The following is a 21,063-nucleotide window of genomic DNA, read 5'->3' on the forward strand; positions in this document are numbered from 1 at the left end:
GTTTGAGTTCAGGACTTGTACAGACTGAGAATTGACTAAGTTAGCTGCATATCATTGCTGGCTTGACTAGTTTGTAGAGGATTGATGTATCCTATTCTATGGGGACTTTGACCATAGATTGTATGTACCTGGTAGGATGACCTTGAGGGTACATTTGGATAGATGACCCTCACTGACGTGGAAAAGTGTGGAGCTAGTTGCTTAACACTTATGAGATACAACCATCATAGGGTGTATGAATTGGTAAGTACATTCAGATACTGGGGTGCAGTTGGGAACATACTATGATGGATTTTGTTGTGAGATTACCCAGGACATGGAGAGGATACGATGCGTTGGGAATCAGTGAATGGTTGATGAATTTGCTCCCTAGTTATTGATTTGTAGGATGGATGCTTTAGATCGAGTAGCAGGATTATATGGTAGAGAGATTACCGGATCTTAGGGTATATCTCTAAGTTTCGAACTGGATGGAGATTCATGATTCACATTACGATAGTGGCAGATTTTACAGCAAACCATGAGTATAAAGTTCTATTTTAGAACCGCTTTACATCTTTAGACAGATGAACTGACTGAGAACTTAATGTGGGTGTTAGAGGATTTGCTGATACTAGGTGTTGTGGATTTTGGAGATGATTGATTTACTCATAGTTGGTTAGACTACAGTGTGAGAGTAGCGGAAGCAGGATGGACTCATAACCCACAGAATCATCCCTTGCAGTTAGAGGTTTGTTAAGGATATTTGGATAGAGCTGTTTATGAGTGTGTTGTTGGATTGTTACACTTGGATGTGGATCCCTAAGGTGAGCAGTAAATTTGGGGATCAAATTTTTATTAGTGGGGGAGAATGTAAAATACGGTACCCAGATAATAATTAAATACTAAGGTTATTTGTCAGATAATCTTATGGGGTTTTTCAGGAATTTTTAGAAATTTTCTGGGAATTTTTCGGAGTCCGTTTGGCGTAGTTTAAGGGGATCATTTATAAGCTAAGTGGAAGCCCGTTCGGGTTACCCCATTTAAGTGAGGAAATGTTTTGATTATAAAATCCTTTTTCTTTTATTTTTCCCTGACCCATCGCCGTTTTCCCCAAAACCACCGAGATCCCGACCTCTCTTCCCCGATTTCCCCTTCTCTTCTCCCTCACACGCTCTCTGCTCTTGAAGCCATCGCCGACATGGGAGCCGCCGATCATCTTCTCTTCGTCGACGCAGCCTCATCGCCGATCGCCAGAGAGATCGCACCGACGGGCCGAGCCTCCCTCTCAAGGTTTGGAGTCTTTTCCTCTTCTTCTCCACTTCTTCTCATGTGATCGAAGCAGACGACGCCATCTTTAGCCCTAAGTCGCCGTTGTCGGGAGGGGAGGAGCTGTTTGCGTTCATTCCCATCGCGCTGATCGTCGGCTCTCGCCATCCTTCAGTGCTTGATCGTGCCCTAGATCCACCATAGATGTTGCCTATGCTGCGATGTCAGCGGACGCCGCCCGACGCTGTGTTGCTTGACGGACACAGCGCGATCATTGTTACTGGAAGGGCAGGAGCTATCACCTCCTCTGGCATTCCTTGTGCGCGATCATTGTTGATTCGACATCTAGCGCACCGCGACGATTGTCTAGGTACGTTTTGTTTGGAAACCTTGTAGATTCCAGGATTGTGGTTTATAGGTTTCCAATTGTGTTGTTTCTCCTGTTTTGGACTAGGGGAAAACATTGGAACAGCTACTAGATGGAATTCCTCCGGGCAGATCACTGTCCTTTGCGTTCTTGCGGCCGAGTAAGGCTTCGGTTGAAGATTTGGGGCTGTTTGAGGTGAGTAGAGCTCTGTTGGTTAAGGATTTTAGTAAACTAATTGCTCTACAGTTGGATTCTGGATTTATTTTGAGGAAGAAGGGGTGTTGTTCCAAGGGTCCAGCCACCCTTTGCTTCTTCCCTCGTCTTCAAGGTGTTGCTGGTCAGTTGCTTGGAGTCATCCGATCTTCACCAGAAGAGTGAGTGATGGAGAGGAGTATGCTGGTAATAGATTGAGGTAAGGCAAATGCTTGGAATTGATTAGCAGTGATTGGTTTTCCATTCTATGTATTGGATGTGAAGATTTAATGTTTGGCTTGTTCTTATAGTTTTGGCCAGATTTGTAGGTCAGTGAACCATCGGAGAAAAGATTGTTGACATGGAATTAAGTAAGGTTAAGAACTGATTTTGTATCCTATTGTAGAGTAATTGATAGATTTCTGTGATTTGGTTGTTAGGTTAGAAGGTGATGGAGATGTGGGCAGCAGTAAGCATCACACCCGTGATTTTCAACAGTGGGTTGTTTCGTTCACAAGGAGCACTTCGAATGAGGTGAGTTGTGTTTGGAGATTGGTTTGTAGTCTTGTGATGGATTGGTTGATTTTGGTTGATGGTGTGGGGTGGATATAGTTATGTATCCATTTCTGATTTAGATTTTAATCTGTGATATCTTGATTAACGAATAATTAGTTGTGTTGGTTGGATTGTCAGCTGTGGTAGTTAGAAATGGATTATGTGGAAGAATTATGCATGTTCGATTCATGATGTTTAGTTGTTGATGGAATTGAATTTGATTAGATAAGCGGGATGGGTAGATTATGCTTTCTTGGATTAAATGGAAGTATGTGAATAAAGAGGGTGAATCGGTTTAGGTTTGTTGATAGTTAATACATTGATTATAGATCCTTAGTTTTGTCTCGTATCCTGTATTTGTAGGATCCGAGTTGGATGTGATCTTCTGGAGTTGTTGAAGACGGTTGACACGCACTACGTATAAAGGCGGGTACTTCTTGCTTTATCTCTTTAGCACATTGATCTTAGTGCATGAGCTATATGATTAGATGGATACTATGTTTATCTTGACTTTACTCTTATTTTTCCTGCGCTTGATACTTCCACTCAATCTTTGAGTTACTCATGTCTGTTTCTATACAGTCTCTTGTTGCTATCGATGATATTTAGCAGATACTATAGTACTAGGTATTGGATACCAGATACCAGACATTAGATAGTAGGTATTGGATATATGGACACCTGATACCATGTTTACCTGCTTTGATTTCTATTTATTCACCTCACAGTCACTCATAGGTATAACATAATTGACTTTATATATATATGATGGTATTGCGTTGTTCGCATCATGTCATTGCATGCATCGCGACGATCCTGTCTCCCTTGTGGTTGAGGCGATTGTCACGCTCGGCCACTCGTGGGTAGTGGTAGCTGGAGTGACCTTGTCCTGTCGTGCCACACTCGGTCACTCATGGGTAGTGGCGGTGGAGTTCTGACGGCGGGACCCCGTCAGGGCGTAGCTATTCAGCTACTATGCACATGTCCATCCGGTCACTCGAGGGTAGTGGCGGCCTTTGGGTGGTACAGTTTGTCATCGATCCGGCCTCTCGACCATACAGGGGTCGTGGTGCAGAGAGGTGGGCGGGTTGACCATCCGTACATACGCTGTTGTTTATATCTGCTGGTTGTTTACTTATGCTGTTGTTGCTTATCTATGCTGTTGTTGCTTATCTATGCTGCTGTTGCTAGATTATGTTGCTGTTGTTTATTTATGCTGTTATGCTTACATAGGTTGAGATTTATACCTGTGATATGTGTTTAGACACTAGCTTACTTACTGTTGACATGTATATACCTCACATGATACCATGTAGTTATGAGCAGTACTGTAGCAGGACTTTGATACACTTTACCTTCTACCACTAGCCTAGGATATGGTTTCAGGTATGGACACTTATGATGATATCACTGTAGTATCTGCTATTTTCATACGAGACTGTATACCTTTGCATCTCTAGTTCTTTACCATACTCATGCACTATCTGTCTATTACCCGCTGAGTTTTTATACTCACCACCCCGCATATTGGTAATTTCACCAGGTAATAGGTAAAGGAGTTATGGAGTCGCCTGGAGATCTTGTCCGCCAGTTCCACGTCACATTCGAGGACGACCTTACGATTTCGGTATTTCTTACGTTATTTGTATTTTGGATTTTGTACTTGTTTATGTATTTGTATTCTCTTGTATTTGGTTTGATATTATTGTGTCAAGCCGAGCCGGCTCGCAGTTAGTGGATTTGTGTTTTGTGATCGTTGTTTGTGATTTCCGCTGCGTTGATTTTAGTTCAGCCGTGTGGGCTGATTAATATATATTATATAACTGCGTGGTTGTGTTTATTTCTGTTCCAGCCGAGTGGGCTGATTATATAACTGCGTGGTTGTGTATATATATTCCAGCCGTATGTGGTTGATGTATTTTGTATGTATTTATGTTTCAGATTGTCACCCATACAGGGGAGATTTTGTCGAAATTTTTCGGTAAGGGCTCCTCTGGGGGCGTGACAAACCAACCTTTCAAGGTTTTCCGAATAGTCCTATCCACGGAGCTTAGTACTAAATCTTGGTCTAACTAGTTAGGATCCATTTAAGGGTAGCTTCGGTCAGTTCCACTTGGCCAAATGCACCAGATCGAAACCATATCTTTCTAGACATACGATGCCCAAGCTTCCCTAACATACTATCATCCAAAAACTTCACCAGTACCATAATTCAAGTTAAACTTGGTCTCTTTTTAACTAATCCTAATTACCCTGCCGGGTTAGTTTGTTTAGGTTACCCTATCGGGTAAGTTAGTTTTGAAGGTGCCAGCTATTCTGGAGCCTCCCCCTGAATTATTAGCCTTTAATTTAAATTTTCGTTTTACATTTGTGTCGATTTCTTTTATAATTATAATTAACTTGGTGATTGTTTATATTTTGTTGAGTTTTTTATTTCTTTAACTTGTATTTTGTTTTTTGATTTGGTTTATTCGAGTTTATATAATATATTTTTTCTTTAGGTATGTAATATTGATTCATTCCTACTTGCGTGGTCAAACACGCTTTCGGAACCCAAGCTTGATTAGTTGATTTGTATTGGGTTATTAATGACTTAAAGGTTTTATTTAAGTTCGATTTGTATCCAAGTCCGGTTTTATTATAACATGCTTTTTTATTGTTCAGGATTAAGTCTAGATTTTTTGATCTTGTAGTGAATTTCTCTAGTATTTCTTTTAAGTTATTAATTTCTGATTTTAATGATAAATTCTCTTCAAGTATTAGATCTTGAGTTGGATTAAAAATTTTTATTTGTTCCTTGAGGCCTTGATTTTCCTCAAGGAGTGATTTGTTTTCATTTTCTATTTTAATTAACTTACTATTTAAGCAGGAAATAATTTCAAAAAACTTTTTGTTTAAATTAAAATGTACCTCATCCGGGCCTTCGGAAATGAGTACGGACTCGTGGCTTGATTCGGGTTTAGAGCCGTCTTCATCTTCCGACTCGTCTTCCGTTTCAGCTTCGCAGGCCATCAGCGCGAGATGGCTCTGGTGTTTCTGCTCTTCTGCCTCCGATTCGTCCGAGGAGTCGTCCCACGTTGCTTTGAGGGCCTTTTTTTTTTGTTGGATTCGGTTTGTCGAACTTTAGTCTTGGGCATTCGTTCTTGTAGCCCCTTTTTATTGCATCCGAAGCACGTTACGTTCTTTTGTTCCGAGGGAGAACTGATCTTTTGAAGGTCCTTCTTGCTAAAGCTTCTTTTTCTCCTGGTGAACATTTTTCTTACCAGGTTCACCAGGTGTTCTTCGTCTTCGGTATCTTTGTAACGACCCAATTTTCCTCATTAGGAGTTCTAAAAGTTCTTAAAAATATTTAGAAATACTTTAGAAAAATTCTAGAGATTTTTTGAAATTTATAGAATATTTTTATGCAATTTTTGGAGGTCGTTTGGTATTTTTACTAAACGAAAGAAGTTTCGACAAAAAAATGTCCAAGCTGAGGCTTGAACCGGCAACCCATGACCCGAGCAAAACCCGGCTAACCAACTGGGCTAGCAATTGTTACTTGAACAAATAGAGGAAGAGATCTATTTAAGTAATAGGAATTAATAATAAAGAAATAAAAGGAAGAAAAAGAGGTAGCAGCCGAGAATTGAACCCGGGGCTTTTGGCTTGGTCAAAACCCAGCCAACCAACTGTTCCGCGGATATTTCGCGAAAGAGTTGGCAGCGAAATAACCTTAAGTTAACAGAAATACCAGAGTTATAAAAGGAACTTAGGGCTTGAGAATTTCCCGAGCCCTAATTTCTCCCGAATCCCTTCTTCTCTTCTCACGCGTGCGCGGCGTCGGCGATTTCTCTCGGGAGGAAAGCGAAGCCGAGTTAGGGCTTCTCTCCGGCGACCGGCGGAGGGAGATTTCCGAGAGCTCTTCACATCGCCGAGCTTCTCTCGACGAGGAGAAGTCGGTGTTGGAGTGTATACTGAAAGCCTAAGCTTTTGTAAACATTTGTCTTGAATAAAGAATCACATTTGGTCAAATTATCTACATTTGTTTGTAGTTGTTCAATTAATTTATATTGTAGATAACATAGCTTGTGGTGTCACATGCAGAAGATAATGTTATCAGTACCTTATAAATTATAAACAGTAGCTCACGACCAAAATGGAAAGGAACAAACCATTAGAAGGTCGTAGTGTAATTAGGTATCAGTTTATCTTGATTGTATAATTACACTAGTACACTTAGAGTGTATTGAGTAGGACTATTTGAGGTCGTTTCTTTTATACTGACTTTATAAAGAAACAAAGACCTCGGTTATTATGGAAGTGTGTGCTCTTAATCCTGATATAATAACAAGCACATATATTTGATATTTATTTCTTTAATTTATCAATGGGTGAGATTTAGTTCGATGAATCAATAAGCCCGATAAATTGGGAAATGATATTACTTATAGTGTGTGTTGTTGATTATAGAAGGAAACTGTGTCCTAGAGATACTAGGTTGATAATGTCCCCAAGAGGAGCTCATAAGGATTGTCATGTTAAACCCTGCAGGTGGACTTAGTCCGACATGACGATAAGGTTGAGTGGTACTACTCTTGGACTTAGATATTAATTAAATGAGTTGTCAGTAACTCACTTAATTAGTGGACATTCGATATCTTAAACACAGGGAGACTAACACACTCATAATAAGAAGGAGCCAAAAAAAATGTAATTTGGGATTGGTGCGGTAGTTCAATGATAGTTCTCTGGTGGAATGAATTATCATTGATAAAATTAAGTTGTGTGTTCGGGGCGAACACGAGATGCTTAATTTTATCGGGAGACCAAAACCAATTTCTCCTCTCGGTCCCTATCGTAGCCTCTTATTTATAGAGTTCTATACCCACCTCCTATACCCACCCAATTGGGGCGGCCAAGCTAGCTTGGGAACAAGCTAGGGCCTGCCTATAAATTTGGGTGGCCGCCCTAGCTTGAACCCAAGTGGGGCCAAATTAAATTAAAAATTTTAATTTTAATTTTTATTATGTGGAAGAAATAATTTATTAAAGAGAATTTAAATTAAAAATATCTCTCTTATAAAAGATCTACAAAAGATTAAAGAAAGAGATTAGATCTCTTTCCTTATTTGTAGATTGGTGAGATATTTTATTTTCTCTTTAAAATTATTCACATGATAATAAAATTAAAATTATAGAAATTTTTTTTTATTAACCATGAAGAGATTTTTAAAGAGAAATTTTATTTTTTAAAATTTCCGGAAACAAATTAGGAAGTTTTAATTTGTTGATTGAAACTCTCCTAATTTGCTCTTTTGATTGTGGCCGGCCATCACAAGTTGATTGGGAAATTTTATTTTATTTTTCTCAATTAATTCATGTCAAGGAAAATTAAGGAAATTTTATTGTAATTAAATTTCCTAATTTGCCTAGGCCAAGGAATATAAAAGAAGGGGTGAGGGTGCCTTCATGAGATACAACCTCTATTATTTTCTCTCCCTCTTTTATTCCTTGGTGTGGCCGGCTATCCTCTCCCTCTCTTCCTCTTGTGGTGGCCGAACCTCTCTCCCTTCCTTGGAGCTCTTGTGGTGGCCGGATACTACTTGGATAAGAAGAAGAAGAAGGAGAGAAAGCTAGCATCTCTTGGAGCTTGGTTAGTATTTTGGTTTTCTTCTTTGGTGAAGTTCTTCCTTTGTGGCCGAACCTTGCTTGGAGGAGGAGAAGGTGGTTGGTGGTTTCTCATCTCGGTAGATCGTTGCCCACACAACGTCCGAGGTTAGAAGAGGAATACGATAGAAGATCAAGAGGTTTTTCTACAAGGTATAACTAGTAATTTTTATTTCCGCATCATACTAGTTATTTATGGAAATAATACCAAATACAAGAGGCTTACGTTCTAGAATTTCGAATATGTTTTTTCGATGTTGTGTTCTTTTGTTTTTTCTTTTCCTTGTGATTTGATTGTTCTCTTTGGTTAACCTAAAGTTATTTTAGGAAATTAAATATTAGCTTTCTATAAAAGGTTTTGTCTAGTCGGTGGTGGTTGCTCCCATATCCAAGAAGGCCATGTGCCTCGCCACGTCAGTACTGGGAACCAATTATGGAAATTAATATTTAATGGAATTAATAACTTAAGGAGACTTGGGTCGAACGTGTAAAGTTCCGCAGGAGATCCAAGTCAAAACCTAAAAGAACAAATAGATTAAGTTTTGGATCAAACGTGTTAAGTTCCGCAGGCGATCCAAAATTTAATTTAAAAGAACACATGGTAGCTAGGAAAAGGTTCAGACCTTTGTACAAAATTTTTGTACAGTGGAACCTATAGGTTTTCCGAGTAGCAACCAACAGTCGGGAGCATGAGGAGGAGCCGCGATTTCGAGTCCTCTGATCAGAGCACCGAAACCCTAGAAGTTCTTTCCAGCTGTGAGTTCGGGAACAGCAAGGTAAGTTGCTCACTCACCTGCGGTAAGATAGCTTCGAGCCTTTTGATTAGAGTTTTCTTGTTTTGTGAATGTGTCGTGAGGTTCTTATTTTCGATTGAGGGATTCTGTGATGATCTTGATTCGTTTCGTGTTCTTATGAGGTTTTGGATTTTGTTTCCTTCATAATGTCCTTCCGAAGCATACTGTAAGAAGTATGTTCTTAAGGCTAACTATTGTGAATTCAATTCGGATTGTTTGGGGTTTGCTGGGAAGGTAGGTTTGTTTTGTAGCTTATGGCAGAATAGTATGCTTTGTTAAGTTAACCCCGCATTACTTGAATTGCAGTCCTATCTTTATGAAATTGTGAAGAACAACCCATTCCTTTTGTGCTATAAGTTGAACAAGAACAGCCCATTAAACCTATCCTAGCTTTAGAGCTTGCATTGCAGATTTTTTATTGTCTAGCATAGCAGATTTTGAATGGTTAGCATTGTAGATTAGCATTTCAGGTTTTTTTTTTTTGGTTTATTCTAGCATGCTGTTTGGACTTTCCCATTTGCTATTGAATATGCATGATTAGATTTCATTTTCTATTTCATTGCTATAGGTTTGAGCATGAGTAGATTTAGAGTTCTAGTTCCTTATGTAATTAAATGTGCATGAGTGACATTCCTTTAAAGCAATCAGTTTCTGGTTTCTTTTGTATTGGTTATGTATGCAGAATTTTTCATGGTAGCTTAGTTTTTCCTTGCTAATTCTATGCACATGATTATTTTTTGGTTTCTCCTTGTTAATTCCTTAATTGAAGCATGTGAACTCAAATTATGAGCATGAACAGTTTATGTTAAGTTCAGCAAGTCTAGTTTTGTGTTACGCTTCAATTTCAGCAAGTTTAAATTCCAGTTAGTAGATCTTGTTGTTTCATTACTACCTCATTTAGCATGGACAGATTTATTTCGGCTTTAGTTGTGGTTTCCTACTAAATTACCAAAAGATAAGAGTAAAAAGATAAAGAAAAGAAAGAAAAAGGCCAAGCCTTAAGTAGATCCCAAAGTCAAGACTTTAGGGATTTTTGGCACACAAGGTGCTATTAAAATGCCGAGGCATTTAAAGAAGAAGTAATTAAGATTATAAGTATTTTACTTTTAAGAAGAGGCTAGTACCCGATTTCCGAGGTTGTCGTTAAACAAATCCAGGTGTCCAATTCCGAGGTCTTGGCCCTGGTAGACCAAGGTCTGCTCTTTTACGATTGGTGGCTCGCTACCCCAACCTATTAGGGAACGCGCATAAGATGGTACTATGCCTGGGCCCAAGAAGAAGTTGATTATTATTTTGAAGTATTATAAGTATAAGTTTTGGACAAGTAAAACGAGTTTTACATAAACATAAAGTATTAAAGATTAAGTTTAGAACAAATGAAATAAGATTCATATAGTTCTAAAAATCAGTAAGTTTAGTTCTTTATTCTACCATGTTTATCTAGTAGATGAGTAGTTTTCATGTTTACCTATTAGATGAGCAGCATGATTAACTACTAGAATTACATGAGTAGATTCCTTAGCTTTTCTTTGCTATTAGTTTGACATGAGCAGTTATGTTTATGCTTTATTTCTTTTCATACAGTTTCTAGTTCTTTTCGTATACATGCACATTTGTGATTTTGTGAGTTAGTGTTGGGTTCTTCGGGCCGCGAAAACCGCTTTTCGCATCGCGGAAACCCCGAATCACCCAAAGCCGTAGGATCCGTGCAAGGAAAAATTTCGAAAACACAAGTACGAGTTATAAACAATGATCTACAGTAGATCTACAAAGGAAACACTTTATACCTTTGATGCGAGCCCTTTCGCGTTCCCGCTCGTCCAAGGAGTTGCCGGATCTCGAGAGTGTCAACGTAGACACTCCTCTAATGATATCCACACGAACAAGGAGTGTCTCTCACACTCAAATGATGGAGAAGAGAGCCCCAAGTGTGCTAGCACTTTCTAGAGCTCTCGGATGGGATTGGAAAGGAAGAAAAAAGAGAGAGTACAAAAGAAACTCATACACTCAAGTAGTAGTATCCCTCCTTTGTGACCTTCACTCTTCCTTTGCTCTTGGAATTCACTCAACCACCTTCTCCTCTCTAGGAAGTTCACGGCAACAGCAGCAAGGAGGAGGAAGAAAGCTAGGAAGAAGATGAGACAATTACCACACATCAATTGCCACAAAACCAAAAACTCCTTTGCATTAGTGTGGCCGGCCACACACATAACTCCCTCATTTAATGTGGCCGGCCACATTAAATGGAATGGGAAGTGTTGTAACCTCCATAAGGTGGCATGTGATGTGGCAAGGATGAGTCATCCTTATGATGTGGCAACACATCAAGTCAAACTTGATGTTTCAACTTCTACTTGGTCAAGTCAAACTTGACCAATTGTCTTCCTTGTTGAGTTAAATCCAACCTTTGATTCAAGTCAATTTCAATTTAATGAATCTCAATTCATTAATATAAATTGACTCAATGAATCAAATTTAAATTAGACTCATTCAACAATTGAAACTAATTGAGTCTAACTCAATAAGTCTAATTTGAATCCAATCTTTGGTGCATCATATGAACCTAATCCAATTGGTTCATCATATGAACCTAATCTCCATCCACTTGTTCTTTGTGTGTGACCCAATAGGTTCTTGTAACGTTGGCAATGTTTCTAAACTCCTTTAGAAACATAAGCAATGAGCGGCATCTAGCAATACATCATTGCTACCCAAGTTACAAGAAATGTCGAGATCCAACATCACCTTGTGACTACTAATTGTGACTCCTCACAATATATGACAAGTGTCCTTCTATCCTAGACATCTAGATTGATCAATATGAGGCATAGACCGTGTCATCCTCTGATCAATCTAAATCTTGAACTCCAAGTACACTCACTCAATCAAATGAGCTCAACATCTAATGTTGACTCATTTTGGCATGGTCATGCACTTAGTGGTCTCACTCTATCAAGAATAGCGATGTCGCTCCCGTCATATGGGAGGGATAGATCCCATCTACATCACTCACATCCCTCTGCATAATTCGTTATATACCCAGTAATCGCCTTTATAGTCCACCCAGTTACGGGTGACGTTTGACGAAACCAAAGTACATAACTTCTTATGTAGGGATCCATGATGACTTCAGGTCTAAGGACTAATAGTTATACTAATAGCCACATGAGAAAGTATATGACACTCATATAACGATCCATGATACTTTCTCATGGCGGGTCATTCAGTATACATTCTCCAATGTATACCCATGTGTCAGCTTGATATCTCTATATCTATGACTTGTGAGATCAAGTCATCGAACTGACCTACATGCTAGTCTTATTGCATTAACATTGTCCCTGAATGTTAATACTCGACTAGGAATGATTTAGAATAGTGTTCCCTATATCATCTCACTATCGATTCAACTAATCGATTGATATAGGTATGAACCTTCTACTCAAGGACGCTATTATACTTAGTCTATTTGGCACTAATACAAATAAGTATAATAATCAAACAAATGCCTTTATTAATATACAAGAATATGATATACATGAGTCCATACAATCATCAAATGATTGGCTCTAGGGCTCTAACTAACAGTTAGATAGCGCTTACTAAGCAAAGTTTGCTTATAGACTACACTTCCTCTTACTGCAGATATAGGAAAGGAAAAGATATAGCAAGGAAGGCGACAAGGTGGCGCAGATGGTGTGTGATGTTTGGACTATGGAGTAGACTAAGAGATTGAACCAGAATTTATTTAGAATGTTTTGGTTTAAGTGTTTAACATATTTAGAACTTGTGCATGTTATTATTTGGTTTGTTTTGTCGTGTATTTGTTAGAGTTGATTTTTCCTTGGTATTGTGCTTCTTTTTGATATATAAACTGCGTGGTTGATTGATATGTGTTCCAGCCGCTTGTGGCTGTGTATATTATGTCATGTATTAATGATTATGGTCACCGGTACAGGGGAGATTCTGCCGGAATTTTTCGGTAGGGTTTCTTCGAGGATTTTAATTATACCGGTTAAGTATAGTTAGTAGATAAGTAACAGTCATCCTTAGAGAGTAGTAGTAGTAAGAAGGGTGGTCGTTACAATCTTGATCAGAATCTTTTTTAGATTCAGGCTTGTTCTTCTTTTCTTTGGATGAGCCTGCAAATAAAGCAATACCTTTCTCGGCTCCAGTATTAGTTTGTTCATGTAATTCTAACTCACAGAAAAGCTCGTCTAATTTTAACTTAGATAGATTTTTTGAAATTTTGTAAGCATCTACGATTGATGCCCACAAGCTATTACAAGGAAAGGCATTTAGTGCGTACCTTATTAAATCTCTATTTTCCATCTGGTGGCCTATCGCATGGAGTCCGTTGAGGACGTCCTTGATTCTTGCATGCAGTTGACTTGCCGTTTACCCTTCTTGCATTTTTATATTAAATATTTTATTTAAAAGTAGGTCCCTTTTTGTTACCTTCGCGTCGCTCGTTCCTTCGTGCAACTCGATCAGTTTGTCCCACAATTCTTTAGCATTCTGATGTGGTCCGACGCAATTCAGCTCTTCTCGTGTTAGGCCGCAATGTAGCGTGTTGATTGCCTTGTTTTCTGTTGATGCCTTTTTCCTCATGTCCGGAGTCCACTGTTCTGGGTCTAGTGGATTTCCGGAGTTGTCGACTGGAGTTCGATACGCCTTTATAACGCTGAACCATTGATCGTAGTCTGTCTTTAGGTACACCTCCATTCTTTTCTTCCAATACGAGAAGTCATCCCCGTTGAATAGGGGAGGACGTACTGTGCTAAAGCCTTCTAGTTGAGACATCCTACACACAAGTAAACAACGAAAAAATATTCCAAGACTTGGTCTTGGATTAGTAGTGCGGGAAAAAATAATAGCTGTATCTAAATTGGTGTTGCACCAATTTAGACTTAATTGCAACGAGAAGAAAAATTCCTAAATTAATAATAATATCAACTTAGAATTAAGCGTAAAGCAAGAAAGGAAAAAAAATATTTTCACCCCCTGTCTGATTTGTGGTTGCACCAAATCAGAGCGGTACCTGCTCTGATACCACTTGTTGGATCGTGAAACGTCGATAGAGGGGGGGGGGTGAATATCGATTCGAAAAACCAGCGTTAATAAGAGTTAAGCGCAGCGGAATAATAAAAACTGAGACAAACTGAACACGGTGTTTTTTACTTCGTTCGGAGCCTGTGACGACTCCTACTTGAAGGCCCGTACTCCGTGAGTACTTTCGTTGGGCAATCACTAGCAGTTTGAAAATGATTACACTTTAATAGTACAGAAATGCTAGAAAAATAAAGAAAAGTACCGACAAGAATTAAAGAAAAGGAAAGGAGCGTATTGTCGGATCTTTGTTAGCGTCGCTGGAGCGCAGAGCAGTAGAGCAAGCAGTAGAAGACTTTCTTTCTGATGATGTCTTGAAGCTCCCCTCTGACCCTTCTTTTATATGAAGCTCGGGGCGCCCCGGATCCCTTCCGGGCGCCCTGGTGGGACGTGGCAGGTCCAACCATCAAGCTCCACGTGGCGACGCGCGAGTTTGGATAAAACTTACCTCCGGGCGCCCGGACCTCCTATTTTCGGGAACTCCTTCTCCTGCAAAATAGAGTTAGTCCGAGGCAAATATATATCCTGTAAAACAGATTGTTTGTTGGTTGCTACTCAGAAAACCTGGAGGTTCCACTGTACAAAAATTTTGTACAAAGGTCTAAACCTTTTCCTAGCTACCATGTGTTCTTTTAAATTAAACCTAGATCGCCTGCGGCACTTAACACGTTTGAGCCGTAGTTTAATTTATTTGTTCCTTTTGGTTTTGACTTGGATCTCCTGCGGAACTTAACACGTTCAACCCAAATCACCTTAAGTTATTAATTCCATTAAATATTAATTTCCATAATTGGTTCCCAGTACTGACGTGGCGAGGCACATGACCTTCTTGGATATGGGAGCAACCACCACCGACTAGACAAAATCTTTTATGGAAAGCTAATATTTAATTTCCTAAAATAATTTTAGGTTAACCGAAAGGAACAATCAAATCATAAGGAAAATAAATAAACATAAGAACACTACATCGAAAATAAATTCGAAATACTAGAATCGTAAGCCTCTTGTATTTGGCATTATTTCCAAAAATAACTAGTATGATGCGGAAAGGAAAAATTACTAGTTATACCTTCTAGAAAGACCTCTTGATCTTCTACCGTATTCCTCTTCTAACCTCGGACGTTGTGTGGGCAACGATCTTCCGAGATGAGAAACCACCAATGCACCTTCTTCTCCTTCTAGCTAGGTTCGGCCAAAACAAAAGAGCTTCACCAAGGATGAAGAAAAAACCACCAACCAAGCTCCAAGGGATACAAGCTTTCTCTCCTTCTTCTTTTTCTTCTTCTCCAAAGTAGTATCCGACCACCATAAAGAGGAAGAGAGGGAGAGAGGTTGGCCGGCCACAACACCAAGGAAAAGAGGGAGAGAATAATAGAGGTTGTAAACCATGAAGGCACCCCCACCCCTTCTTTTATATTCCTTGGCTTTGGAAAATAAGAAAATTTATTTATAATAAAATTTCCTTAACTTTCCTTGACAACAATTAATTAAGAAAAATTAAATAAAATTTCTTAATCAATTAATCATGGCCGGCCACCTCATAGAGAGTAAATAAGATAATTTTTAATCAACAATTAAAACTTCCTTATTTGTCTTTGGAAAAAATAAAATTTCCCTTTAAAATCCCTTCATGGTTAATAAAAGAAATTTTTATAATTTTAATTTTTCATCATGTGAATAATTTTCAAAGAGAAAAAATAAAATATCTCTCCAATCTACAAATAAGGAAAGAGATCTAATCTCTTTCTTTAATCTTTTGTAGATCCTTTTAAAAGAGATATTTTAATTTTAATTCTCTTTAATAAATTATATCTTCCACATAATAAAATTAAAATTAAAACTCCTTTTAATTTAATGAGGGCCGGCCACCTAAGCTTGGGTTCAAGCTAGGGCCGGCCACCCATGAATTAAGGCTTGGCCGGCCCTAGCTTGAACCACAAGCTAGCTTGGCCGGCCCCCTTATCATGGGTATGAAGGTGGGTATAGTACTCTATAAATAAGAGGCTACGATAGGGACCGAGAGGAGGAATTGGTTTTGGTCTTCCGATAAAATTAAGCATCCCATGTTCGCCCCGAACACACAACTTAACTTTATCAATAATAATTCATTCCACTAGAGAACTATTATTGAACTACCGCACCAATCCCAAATTACATTTTTGGGCTCCTTCTTATTATGAGTATGTTAGTCTCCCTGTGTTTAAGATGTCAAATGTCCACTAATTAAGTGAGTTACTGAAACATCCCAAGTTTTTTTTTTTTTTTTTTTTTACCAATCTCTCTCAACAACTCCAATTTGAATGATCACATTGCAGAACCATAACGAAACTATCATAACCAATAGACAAGACTGTATCAACAAATGTGTATCGATATGAACAATAACCCCTCAACATTCCCCACCCGAATGACATAGAAAGTGAAAATCTCTCGCGGTAGATCCCGTATGCACTGCACTCCCGGATAACGGACAGAACCATGCGTCCATCCCGCCTTCTCGTCTACTCTGTCCGTGGGCCCTCCAACATATCTTGGAGGTCATCCTCACCTGTAATATAAATGTGGCGAGTCTACAACCCAACAAGTACAGACCAATATGAGTATGTAGATATCCATAAGATAGTGGAAATAGCAACTAGAAGCCTTTTAAAGAAAACATAGCACAACCAGGTACGACATAAGAAAGATATAACATGCAACAATGTTCCTACGTAGCTAATAAGGTGAATATGTCACATATCCGGTAACCACAATTAGAGCCAGTCAACAGTCCCATGAACCTAGAGGTACCTCGTAGAGAACATGCATCGAGTCATATAGCCGAAGCTAACCATATCAGTCAAGTTTGGATGGGCCCTCCCCGGAGCTCATCCCGGGTCACCCATCCCGTACTGCTACCACATATGCTCATACACATCCCATTAGCCACATAAGATTTATATACCCATAATAAATTCCAGTCATTCATTCCATAGCATATTTTAGTCATTCCTTCCATATCCGTTCCTGTAACCATAGCCTATTTCATTTATTCCTTAAGCATATCCATTCGCAACGAAAACTTATCAAAACCAAGTTTGTGCATTTCATAAATAATCTACGGAGAAATAATTCAACTCATGCATAACCAAAATGGAGGATAGCTCACAAGTATTAAAACTAGCATAGAAAAACTTGGACTACAGCAAACTACCATAACTAGAGGAAAACCAAACCATTCGGATACAAAATTCCAAGTTCATCGGTAAAACACATGAACAAACTCAAAATCAACACATCACCCTCTACATTTATCCAGAGTTCGAACAGCCACTAAAGCACCAAAACCAACTCACAAACCATTATACAATTCCACAAATTCAACACTTACAGCAAATGGTCATAACTAAAAAGAACTACTCACATAATAAGAACTACGGTAGAAGTTGACACAGCATATAGGAATAAGTAAAGAACTGGAATGAGTTCAGCATAACAACAAAAACAAACTACCATAGAATTAGCACTACCACCTATCAATCCATACACAAATCATGGCAATCTCAAATGAATCCCGAGAATAGCAATAAATACCCGAAACCACAACTAAGCAAAGAAACAGAACAGATTCAAGTTAAAACACCAAACCCCATAGCCCTTCTGTGGAATAGAAACACAACGGATAGACCCTGTGCCAATCAAATCTGTTCACAACTTCTGAAATAATCGAACAAACGAGAGCATCTTCCATCAAGGCCTAAAGCATAGGCAATCTGTTCAACTTCTTCGAAGGTATTAACAAACACAAAACACCATCCCAAGGAACATATACGACACAAAACCAAATCACCACTTCCAATTCAACCTACTAGCAAAAGAGGAAGTAAAACTTCTTAGATCAAACCTAATTCCATTCGCAACCAGTTCCAAAACCTTTGGAAACAACATGTAGAGGCAGAACCAGATCAAGTTGAATCCAACCAAATTCCACTGCAATTCGGTAGATCAGTACGACATCGAAGAAAATCCATCTATCCAAGCAATCCAGCAATTCTAGAAGAAATTAAGAAACGCAAAGGCATCTTCAATCAAAGCTTGAATGCCACAATCTGTCCAGGCTTTCGGAGCCTATCGAAGGGAGCAAAACTTCATCGGACTAGCCGAAACCACCAAAACCTGAACCAAAAGCTCAATCGATCCAAAGAAACCCGTACGACATCAGATTTAACCATCGTCCTCCAAATTCTTCGCGAAAACTCAAAGAAACACAAGATAAAGCAAGAAAACTCAAATCGCAACCCATTCAATCAAACGGACCACATAGATAAGCTTATCCACATCTCCTAGGTTCCTATCCCTTACCTCACAGATCTCATACATTCATAGGAAAAATACTTGCCTCTTCCTTCCCTCATCGCTGCCGAATCCCTAGCTCGTGAGGTTGCGCCGACAGAGTACGTGAATGCCCCTGTGTCTCGTCGTCGTGTCCCCCGTTGCTCGTCGGCTTGAGGAGCTGCTTGGCTGGAGTCCCGATCCTCGACGGAAGCTTCGTCGAAGCGGCCAAGATCGGCAGCAAAGAGTTCGGCGATTTGGCGTGGGGAAATGAGCCGAACTTAGGTTAGGGACTTTATACCTAGGCTAATTAGATCAATTAACTCTCATCTTAATTGGCGTATTTCTAAACAGGCTTTCTCCTACCCAATTATACCCCTTAAAATTTAACATAATTCCCTAAAAATTCATAAAAATTCCAGTAAACTCCATAAATCCATATCAACTTAATTCCTGATAAATTATTCATGAAAACATATTTATTCACTATTTTTTTTTAAAAATAATCTAGCTAGGTTAGATTTTAATTGTTTACACCTTTATCTATATTGTTGGTATCTAATAACCTTATGTATTTATTTTATACTCATCCAAGTCATACAAAATTTATAATTTACATCACCAAATTTCTCTTTTTTTTTTAATAAGTTTTATACATTTTTGGATCATAAAATTTATTTAAGTTCAAATATACCTTATCCGATTTAATTAACATAATTAAAACTAGCCACTTAAGTTAAACTTCATTCTAATTATACCCCACTAATTAAATGATTACTTTCAATTTAAAACAATTAGTTTTGGGACATTACAGTTACTGACAACTCATTTAATTAATATCTTTATCCAAGAATAGTACTACTCAACCTCATTGTCATGTCGGACTAAGTCCACCTGCAGGGTTTAACATGACAATCTTTATGAGCTCATCTTGGGGACATTATCAACCTAGATTACTAGGACACAATTTCCTTCTATAATCAACAACACACACTATAAGTAATATCATTTTCCAACTTATCGAGCTTATTGATTTATCGAACTAAATCTCACTCATTGATAAATTAAAGAAATAAATATCAAATATATGTACTTGTTATTATATTAGGATTAAGAACACACTTCCATAATAACTGAGGTATTTGTTCCTTTATAAAGTCAGTATAAAAGAAACAACCTCAAATGGTCCTACTCAATATACTCTAAGTGTACTAGTGTAATTATATAGTCAAGATAAACTAATTCCTAATTACACTACAACCTTCCAATGGTTTGTTCCTTTCCATTTTGGTCGTGAGCTACTGTTTATAATTTATAAGGTACTGATAACATCATCTTCTGTATATAGCACCACATACTATGGTATCTACAATATAAATTAATTGAACAACTACAACTAAATGTAGACAATTTGACCAAATGTGATTCTTTATTCAAAATAAATGTTTACAAAAGCTTAGGCTTTCAGTATACACTCCAACATTGCTAGTACAGTTAAAGTTCAACAAATTAATAAAAAGAGTATGACTTAGATTCCGTCTTTCCGAGACCGGAATCTAGTCACAATCTCGACTTAGATATCCGAAATGGATCTAAGCCGGATCGACGCCTAATGTTCCCTTCCCGGGAATGCGTCCTCGCAGTCACTCCCCTCCAGTGACTTACCTCACTTACCTGCCAGACATCCGGTCAGCCCGTCGACCCGTCTGGACTTCGTACCAGACATTCGGTCAGCCCGTCGACCTGTCTGGACTTCTCCTGCACACTTGATCAAAGTGTCAGACAACAACAATCTAACTTAACCTGATTTGTCATTCATCAAAACCTGGGTTAAATCGTTAGTGCTAACCGCACCAACAATTGGTTCTCAATCAATCATCTCCCGAATTGCCCTTGGGAGTCAGCAGACTCTTACGAACGACCAAAGTCTTATGACCATTGTCATAAATCATTTCGTTAGATGCTTTATACATCGGATTGTTAATTGTTGTTGCATCTTCTATCACCTTTTCCTTGATCAACAAGTTTTTGCTCTTCGAATCAGTAGAAGAGGGCTTCCTACACTGGTGCGCCATATGCCCTTGTTCACCATATTGATAACATCTGACAGGAGCTTTAGAGTAAACATGTGGTGACCACTGTGGTGGTCGTTGCAATGGTTGCTGCGATGACTACTGCTGTGAGGGACGAAAATTTTGAGGGCAAGTTGGCTAATTGTTTTGATCGCCTCTCCCTGTTGGTTTCCTATTTTGTTGTTTTTCAATTGCTAGTATATGCTGAAAAGGCCTCTGACATTGTCGAAAGTGAATGAAGACTGAGAACATCTTGTAAGTCTAAGAACAATTCCCCTAAATAATGTGTCATCTGCTATTCCTACGTATCTCTGTATCAGATAGATCAATTCATGTGGCAAAAGGCGATTCGCTCGCCCCGAGTGCCCCCGCCAACCTGTCCCTAGGCCAACACGGAGGAGGTAAATCACGGGTGGCTACTAGCCATTAGTACAAATGGTCAAGACATGGGGGAGGTTATGCTCGGTCATGCCGAGTTTCGACCCCAAGACCTCATGTGACAACACTCCATGTCTTAACTATCGCACCGTCCCGAGGGGACAAAGATATCAATTGTTTGTACAACTAGTTGAAAAAACTATTTTGTATTAATTAATTGTTTCAATCGATCTAGAGGTGTAAATGAGCCAAGCCGTTCGTGAGCTATTCGAAACTCGATTCGATAAAAGCTCGTTTGAGCTCGTTTAATGAGACTAGTTAAGATAAACAAACAAAACTCAAGCTTCACAATATTCGGCTCGTTAGCTCGTAAACATGTTCGTTAAGCT

The 21,063-nt window shown here is 38.8% G+C and overlaps 1 long non-coding RNA gene across 6 annotated transcripts; it reads left to right on the plus strand.

Annotated features, from left to right (window-relative positions):
* Positions 1-1,080: 1,080 nt before the first annotated feature.
* LOC121973076 lies at positions 1,081-2,793 on the plus strand. Of its 6 annotated transcripts, none has more exons than XR_006109366.1 (6): positions 1,081-1,618; positions 1,703-1,810; positions 1,862-2,027; positions 2,119-2,178; positions 2,248-2,341; positions 2,726-2,793. It is a non-coding gene; the product is annotated as an uncharacterized LOC121973076 (long non-coding RNA). The 6 variants fall into 6 exon arrangements; XR_006109369.1 differs by having other exon boundaries at positions 1,889-2,027; XR_006109364.1 differs by having other exon boundaries at positions 1,892-2,027.
* The last annotated feature ends 18,270 nt before the right edge of the window (positions 2,794-21,063 follow it).

The sequence above is a fragment of the Zingiber officinale genome, chromosome 4A (genome assembly GCF_018446385.1).
Source record: "Zingiber officinale cultivar Zhangliang chromosome 4A, Zo_v1.1, whole genome shotgun sequence".
NCBI lineage: Eukaryota > Viridiplantae > Streptophyta > Magnoliopsida > Zingiberales > Zingiberaceae > Zingiber > Zingiber officinale.